We start from the raw sequence: 7,342 nt of genomic DNA, 5'->3' as shown, positions 1-7,342 counted from the left end.
AAAATCCTCAGACAGATGTTGGTTTTACAAAGAATGTATAGATAACTTCTAGTTAGTTCATTAGCACATGACCCTGGAGAATGTTCAAGATATTTTCCTCTGATGTTGTATGAATATTTTTTCACAGTGTACAGTGTAAAACTGTTTCAGTACCGTAAGTAAAGGAAGTGAAGCATACTGAATTGATTGAACATCAATCAGCTCCAATGATTAAGGTCACATTATAGAATAATACGTAAAAATGATGGGCCCTTTTTGACTTTGTGTGTTTAAAATATTTTGTTAATATAATTTTTATCTCAATGGCCGAATTCTGTTCCTATATCTTATGCTATGACAAAAAATCTTATTTAGCCCTGTATAGTCTACACAGTCTTCATCCACTATCCTTCTTGGTGGGAAAGAAAGAACAGGCCTCAGTGGGAAATGTGGATGATTCAATAAATGCAGAAATCAGAGCTTCTTGGATGCAGAGAGATAAAGAACAGGACTGTCCCTAAGGAGGGCAAGTACCCGGCAGCAGGCAGATAACGCTGTTGCAGTCATGGTGAGGTGGTAGAGGATGGCCTTTTTCTTGCGGTAAACCTCCATAAAGTCTGAATATTTTGGATGTACCTAGGCCCTGGGGTTAGAGATGGAAGGTTCAACAGATAATTCAGGAGGTGTCTCAGAAGGTGTCCCGCCTCTTTTGGAGACATTACTTTTGCATTGACTTGACCAGCCCACACCAACACCAGTATTCCAGTTGACTCACTGACTGCGGAATGACATCCAGGGATGAACCACAATGAGTGGTATTTGTGGGGAGCGAATGAGATGGAGCTGGATTGATTCTGCAAGCTGACCAATCTTCTTCAGCTTGAAAGGGGAAGTCTGGCAGTTGATCTGCCCTAGCATCAAAGTTCATGGCAGTAAGCCACTGGTTGAGATGTGAAAGAGGATTTCCAATCGTCAGGCCAGTCTGTGCTCCAGTAAGTTTCCCACTGCTCAGGAGTCATTCATGTGTCTGGGGAATGTTTTTGATCTCCCCATGACAGTGACTTGGGAAGCACAACTCCAGCAGGAGCTGAACTGACAGTGAGGATACAGTTGTTTCAATACTGTCCAGCCTCTCTACAGTAAATGCAACAACTCTCCCTCCTTGTCTCCCTTTCAGCTTGAGAGAGTTTGGTCCAGCCTACTTGCATAGGCTCCTCGAGGCTGGGATCTACGGCAGAAGAGGAGAAGTCCCAGTCTGAGGAATAACAATAGGAGAGGACAGCTGTTAGTCAAGGGGAGAGTCTGCTCGGTATAATCCCCTTTGTCTATCCCTTCTTTCCGATAATCGGTTATTAACTCAAATTGCCCAGTCCATAAGGCTGACTAAATCATCCACTGGGTCTCAGGCCACAAGGGCATCCTTTACATTGTCACTCCATCCCTAATGAACTTGATTGGTTAGTGCTTCCATATTCCAATTGCTCTCTATAACCAACGTATGAAATTCTATAAGAGTAATTGGCTACAGACCTATTCCCCTAGCACAAGTTGAGGAGCTTTAACACAGAACCCTGTTATCCAGTGAGGTGCTTGTTAACCCTCCTGAAAGTCTCTGAGAAGAGGTTTGCACTGTATAGAAGGGGGAACACTTCTCCCAGAGTGCAGGGACCTGGCAATGGCTCTTCTGGAAAGGAGCAAGAAGATATAGGTGACCTTACTCAGTTCCGATGGGAACTTAGACGGCTGTAATTCAATGCCAAGGAACCTTATTCAAAACAGCTCACCATAATTAGGGGTTGTTGTCATACCTCCTTGGAGCTGGTAGGTTCTAGCGATCGCTCATGTGTGTTAAATCACAAACACAGGAAATCTGCATTTAATGGAAATACAGAGCAACACGCACAAAGTGCTGGAGGAACTCAGCAGTCATATGAAAAAGTTTAAACATTCAATGTTTTGGCTGAGAACCTTCATTAGGATTGACTGGTAAGGGGGTTGAGTTAAGAGTTAAGGGGCAAATGTTTAGGGGTAACACGAGGGGGAACTTCCTTACTCAGAGAGTGTTAGCTGTGTGGAACAAGCTTCCAGTAGGAGTGATAGAGGCAATTTTAAAAAACTTGGATATGTATATGGATAGTAAAGGAATGAATGGTTATGGGCTGAGTGCAGGTAGATGGGACTAGGTGAGAGTAAGCATTTGGCATGGACTAGAAGGGCCAAGATGGCCTGTTTCCGTGCTGTAATTTTTATATGTTTATATGGTTATATGGGGTGCATGTGGAGCATGTGTGAATGAAGTATTGCTGGAGTAGAAGCGGCTTCTGAGAGATGATAGGTGGAAAAGGCCATGGGTGTGAAGGATCATGGGATGCAGAAGAAAGAATCTGATAGGACAGGAGAGTGGACAATAGGAGAAGGGGAAGGAGGAGGGGGCCCCTGGGAAATAAACCGGGTGAGAAGTGAAAGGTCAGGGAAGGTCAGCATGGGAGATAGAAGAGGGGAACATTTTTCACCGGAAGGAGAGGTCAATATTCATGCCATCAGGGTGGAGGGTACCCAGACAGAATATAAAGTGTCGCTCCTCGACCCTGAGGGTGGCCAATAGAGGAGGCCATGGATCACCCTTACCTCCATAAGCAACTCTGGTGAGATCACCATTGTACAAATTGTGAATTTCTCTTGTGCAGGCAAATGCTTGTTGAATTTTAAACCTACAGTGATTTACAAACTGGAATGTAAGTGTCTCATTACAGCACAAAGCAAAAGCATGTTTTTGTAGTGATCTAAGTACATTGTTCAGGATTCAATTCCAATGGCTGTTATTTCTACATGTCTGAAACTTGAACTCTACAAGCAATGTGATTTCAGGTTTGTACGCTATAAAGCAATAAATCAGTGACCTTTATCCTCTCAGGGAGTTGTTTCCTGGAGTGTGTCTTTGCAGTCAGGTACATGTACATGCAGACACCATTGAAAATAAATCTGGATCCTGGGGAAATCTCTGTGCCTTCTGGCGAGAAAGAAATTTGGTGAGTACAAGATTTTAAGGAAGTTTTATATACTCATTCAGTTATTTAATTCTTTGAAGAAATTAAATTATCTAGGGGCAGTGTGATTCATAACAGTGAGTTTGAGGGACAGGAGGGATTAAGTGCGCTGGGGTGTGGTTGTGGTTTATATTATAGAACAACAGTTAAGCGAGAGTGAGTTACAGGCTGCGTCCTAACCCGGGGGTTTTAGAGGGTTGGGATTGTATTTGTAATACCTTGGTTAAAACTATGCTTCATTTTATTATTACAGCTATGCTGTTGGGTTAATGTTCCTGTAATAACATTATTGAATCAAGAATTTCATTTTTGCTGTTTAAAATAAAAATTCAGCTGATTAAGTCTGACCAAGAGGATTTGTCTTATCAGCATTATTTTTTGAGAGCGAGCATGGTGAGAAAAGAATGGTGTAGTCATTTTAGAGAGAGTGATGGATTGAAGGAGAAAGAAAGAAAATAGAATTGTACAACAAACATCGCAGAACAACATGGTGAAATGCTCATAGAATCGATTTGGAAGGACAGATACTGCTGTCAGAAAATCCTCAGACAGTTCTTGGTTTTACAAAGAATGTGTAGGTAACTTCCAGTTAGTTCATTAGCACATGACCCTGGAGAATGTTCAAGATATTTTCCTTTGATGTTGTATGAATATTTTTTCTTGGGACGAGTTCTACAGTGTAAAACTGTTTCAGTTCCATAAGTAAAGGAAGTGAAGCATACTGAATTGATTGAGCATCAATCAGCTCCAATGATTAAGATCACATTATAGAATAATATGTAAAAATGATGGGCCCTTTTTGACTTAGTGTGTTTAAAATATTTTGTTAATATAATTTTTACCTCAATGGCCGAATTCTGTTCCTATATCTTATGCTATGACAAAAAATCTTATTTAGCCCTGTATAGTCTACACAGAGTCTTCATCCACTATCCTTCTTGGTGGGAAAGAAAGAACAGGCCTCAGTGGGAAATGTGGATGATTCAATAAATGCAGAAATCAGAGCTTCTTGGATGCAGAGAGATAAAGAACAGGACTGTCCCTAAGGAGGGCAAGTAGCCGGCCACAGGCAGATAACGCTGTTGCAGTCGTGGTGAGGTAGTAGAGGATGGCCTTTTTCTTAATGTAAACCTCCATAAAGTCTGAATATTTTGGATGTACATAGGCCCTGGGGTTAGAGATGGAAGGTTCAACAGATAATTCAGGAAGTGTCTCAGAAGGTGTCCTGCCTCTTTTGGAGATATTACTTTTGCATTGACTTGACCAGCCCACACCAACACCAGTAGTCCAATTGACTCACTGACTGTGGAATGACATCCAGGGATGAACCACAATGAGTGGTATTTGTGGGGAGCGAATGAGATGGAGCTGGATTGATTCTGCAAGCTGACCGATCTTCTTCAGCTTGAACGGGGAAGTCTGGCGGTTGATCTACCCTAGCATCAAAGGTCTTGGCAGTAAGCCACTGGTTGAGATGTGAAAGAGGATTTCCAATCTACTGCCCAGACTGTGCTCCAGTAAATTTCCCACTGCTCAGGAGTCATTCATGTGTCTGGGGAATGTTTTTGATCTCCCCATGACAGTGACATGGGAAGCACCACTCCAGCAGGAGCTGAACTGACAGTGAGGATACAGTTGTTTCAATACTGTCCAGCCTCTCTACAGTAAATGCAACAACTCTCCCTCCTTGTCTCCCTTTCAGCTTGAGAGAGTTTGGTCCAGCCTACTTGCATAGGCTCCTCGAGGCTGGGATCTACGGCAATAGAGGAGAAGTCCCAGTCTGAGGAATAACAATAGGAGAGGACAGCTGTTAGTCAAGGGGAGAGTCTGCTCGGTATAATCCCCTTTGTCTATCCCTTCTTTCCGATAATCGGTTATTAACTCAAATTGCCCAGTCCATAAGGCTGACTAAATCATCCACTGGGTCTCAGGCCACAAGGGCACCCTTTACATTGTCACTCCATCCCTTATGAACTTGATTGGTTAGTGCTTCCATATTCCAATTGCTCTCTATAACCAAGGTATGAAATTCTATAAGAGTAATTGGCTACAGACCTATTCCCCTAGCACAAGTTGATGAGCTTTAACACAGAACCCTGTTATCCAGTGAGGTGCTAGTTAACCCTCCTGAAAGTCTCTGAGAAGAGGTTTGCACTGTATAGAAGGGGGAACACTTCTCCCAGAGTGCAGGGACCTGGCAATGGCTCTTCTGGAAAGGAGCAAGAAGATATAGGTGACCTTACTCAGTTCCGATGGGAACTTAGATGGCTGTAATTCAAAGGCCAAGGAACCTTATTCAAAACAGCTCACCATAATTAGGGGTTGTTGTCATACCTCCTTGGAGCTGGTAGGTTCTAGCGATCGCTCATGTGTGTTAAATCACAAACACAGGAAATCTGCATGTACTGGAAATACACAGCAACACGCACAAAGTGCTGGAGGAACTCAGCAGTCATATGAAAAAGTGTAAACATTCAATGTTTTGGCTGAGAACTTTCATTAGGATTGACTGGTAAGGGGGTTGAGTTAAGAGTTAAGGGGCAAATGTTTAGGGGTAACACGAGGGGTAACTTCCTTACTCAGAGAGTGTTAGCTGTGTGGAACAAGCTTCCAGTAGGAGTGATAGAGGCAATTTAAAAAAATTTGTATAGGTATATGGATAGTATAGGAATGAATGGTTATGGGCTGAGTGCAGGTAGATGGGACTAGGTGAGAGTAAGCATTTGGCATGGACTAGAAGGGCCAAGATGGCCTGTTTCCGTGCTGTAATTTTTATATGTTTATATGGTTATATGGGGTGCATGTGGAGCATGTGTGAATGAAGTATTGCTGGAGTAGAAGCGGCTTCTGAGAGATGATAGGTGGAAAAGGCCATGGGTGTGAAGGATCATGGGATGCAGAAGAAAGAATCTGATAGGACAGGAGAGTGGACAATAGGAGAAGGGGAAGGAGGAGGGGGCCCCTGGGAAATAAACCGGGTGAGAAGTGAAAGGTCAGGGAAGGTCAGCATGGGAGATAGAAGAGGGGAACATTTTTCACCGGAAGGAGAAGTCAATATTCATGCCATCAGGGTGGAGGGTACCCAGACAGAATATAAAGTGTCGCTCCTCGACCCTGAGGGGGCCAATAGAGAAGGCCATGGATCACCCTTACCTCCATAAGCAACTCTGGTGAGATCACCATTGTACAAATTGTGAATTTCTCTTGTGCAGGCAAATGCTTGTTGAATTTTAAAGCTACAGTGATTTACAAACTGGAATGTAAGTGTCTGATATCAGCTCAAAGAAAAAGCATGTTTTTGTAGTGATCTAAGTACATTGTTCAGGATTCAATTCCCATGGCTGTCATTTCTACCTGTCTGAAACTTGAACTCTACAAGCAATGTGATTTCAGGTTTGTACGCTGAAGCAATAAATCATTATATCCTCTCAGGGAGTTGTTTCCTGGCAGAGGTGTGTCATTGCATTCAAGTACGTGTACATGCAGACATCATTGAAAATAAATCTGGATCCTGGGGAAATCTCTGTGCCTTCCAGTGAGAAAGAATTTTGGTGAGTACAAGATTTCAGGGAGGTTGTATATACTCAATTGGTTATTTAATTCTTTGAAGAAATTAAATTATCCAAGGGCAGTGTGCTTCATAACAGTGAGTTTGAGGGACAGGAGGGATCAAGTGCGCTGGGGAGTGGTTGTGGTTTATATTATAGAACAACAGATAGGTGAGAGTGAGTTACAGGCTGAGTCCTAACAGAAGGGACTCTCCAATTGTGGAATGACATCCAGAGATGACCCAGAATGAGTGGTATTTCTGGAACAAATGAGATGGAGCTGGATTGATTCCACATGCTGACCAATCTTCAGCTTGAGCAGGGAAGCTTGAATGTTGATCTGTCCCTTCACCAAAGGTCATGGCAATGAGCCACTGGATGAGATGTGAAAGGGGATCTTCAATCTTCTGGCCAGTCTGTGCTCCAATAAATTCCCCACTGCACAAGTCATTAAGGTGTCTGTGAAATGTTTTTGATCTCCCTGTGCCAGTAACATGGGAAGCACTACTCCAACAGGAGCTGAATTGAGAGTGAGGATCGCAACCATTACAGGTCTCCCTACTCTGGACGGACATGTGAGTTTCCCAGCGGTTTGAGACAAGATGTCCAATAATGTCCAGCCTCTCCACAGTAAATGCAGCAACTCTCCCTCCTTCACTCCAGTTCAGCCCATTTGCATTGGCTCCTTGAGGCTGGGACCTACGGCTGTAGAGGAGGAGTCCTAGCCCAGGGAATAAGAATAGGACAGGACAGAGGACAATCAAAGGG

At 43.2% G+C, this 7,342-nt stretch overlaps 1 protein-coding gene across 1 annotated transcript in view; it reads left to right on the top strand.

The window, feature by feature from the left end:
* Positions 1 to 2,915: 2,915 nt before the first annotated feature.
* The window catches only part of LOC132382778 (guanylate-binding protein 1-like), a 28,089-nt gene continuing 23,662 nt past the window's right edge, over positions 2,916 to 7,342 (top strand). Inside the window, exon 1 of the mRNA XM_059953237.1 lies at positions 2,916 to 3,008. The gene's annotated coding sequence lies outside the window, so the exon portion shown is untranslated. The remainder of the gene's footprint in view (positions 3,009 to 7,342) is intronic.

This window comes from Hypanus sabinus, chromosome 29 (assembly GCF_030144855.1).
Source record: "Hypanus sabinus isolate sHypSab1 chromosome 29, sHypSab1.hap1, whole genome shotgun sequence".
In the NCBI taxonomy this organism is placed as follows: Eukaryota; Metazoa; Chordata; class Chondrichthyes; order Myliobatiformes; family Dasyatidae; genus Hypanus; species Hypanus sabinus.
This window is presented reverse-complemented; position numbering and strand designations above follow the sequence as displayed.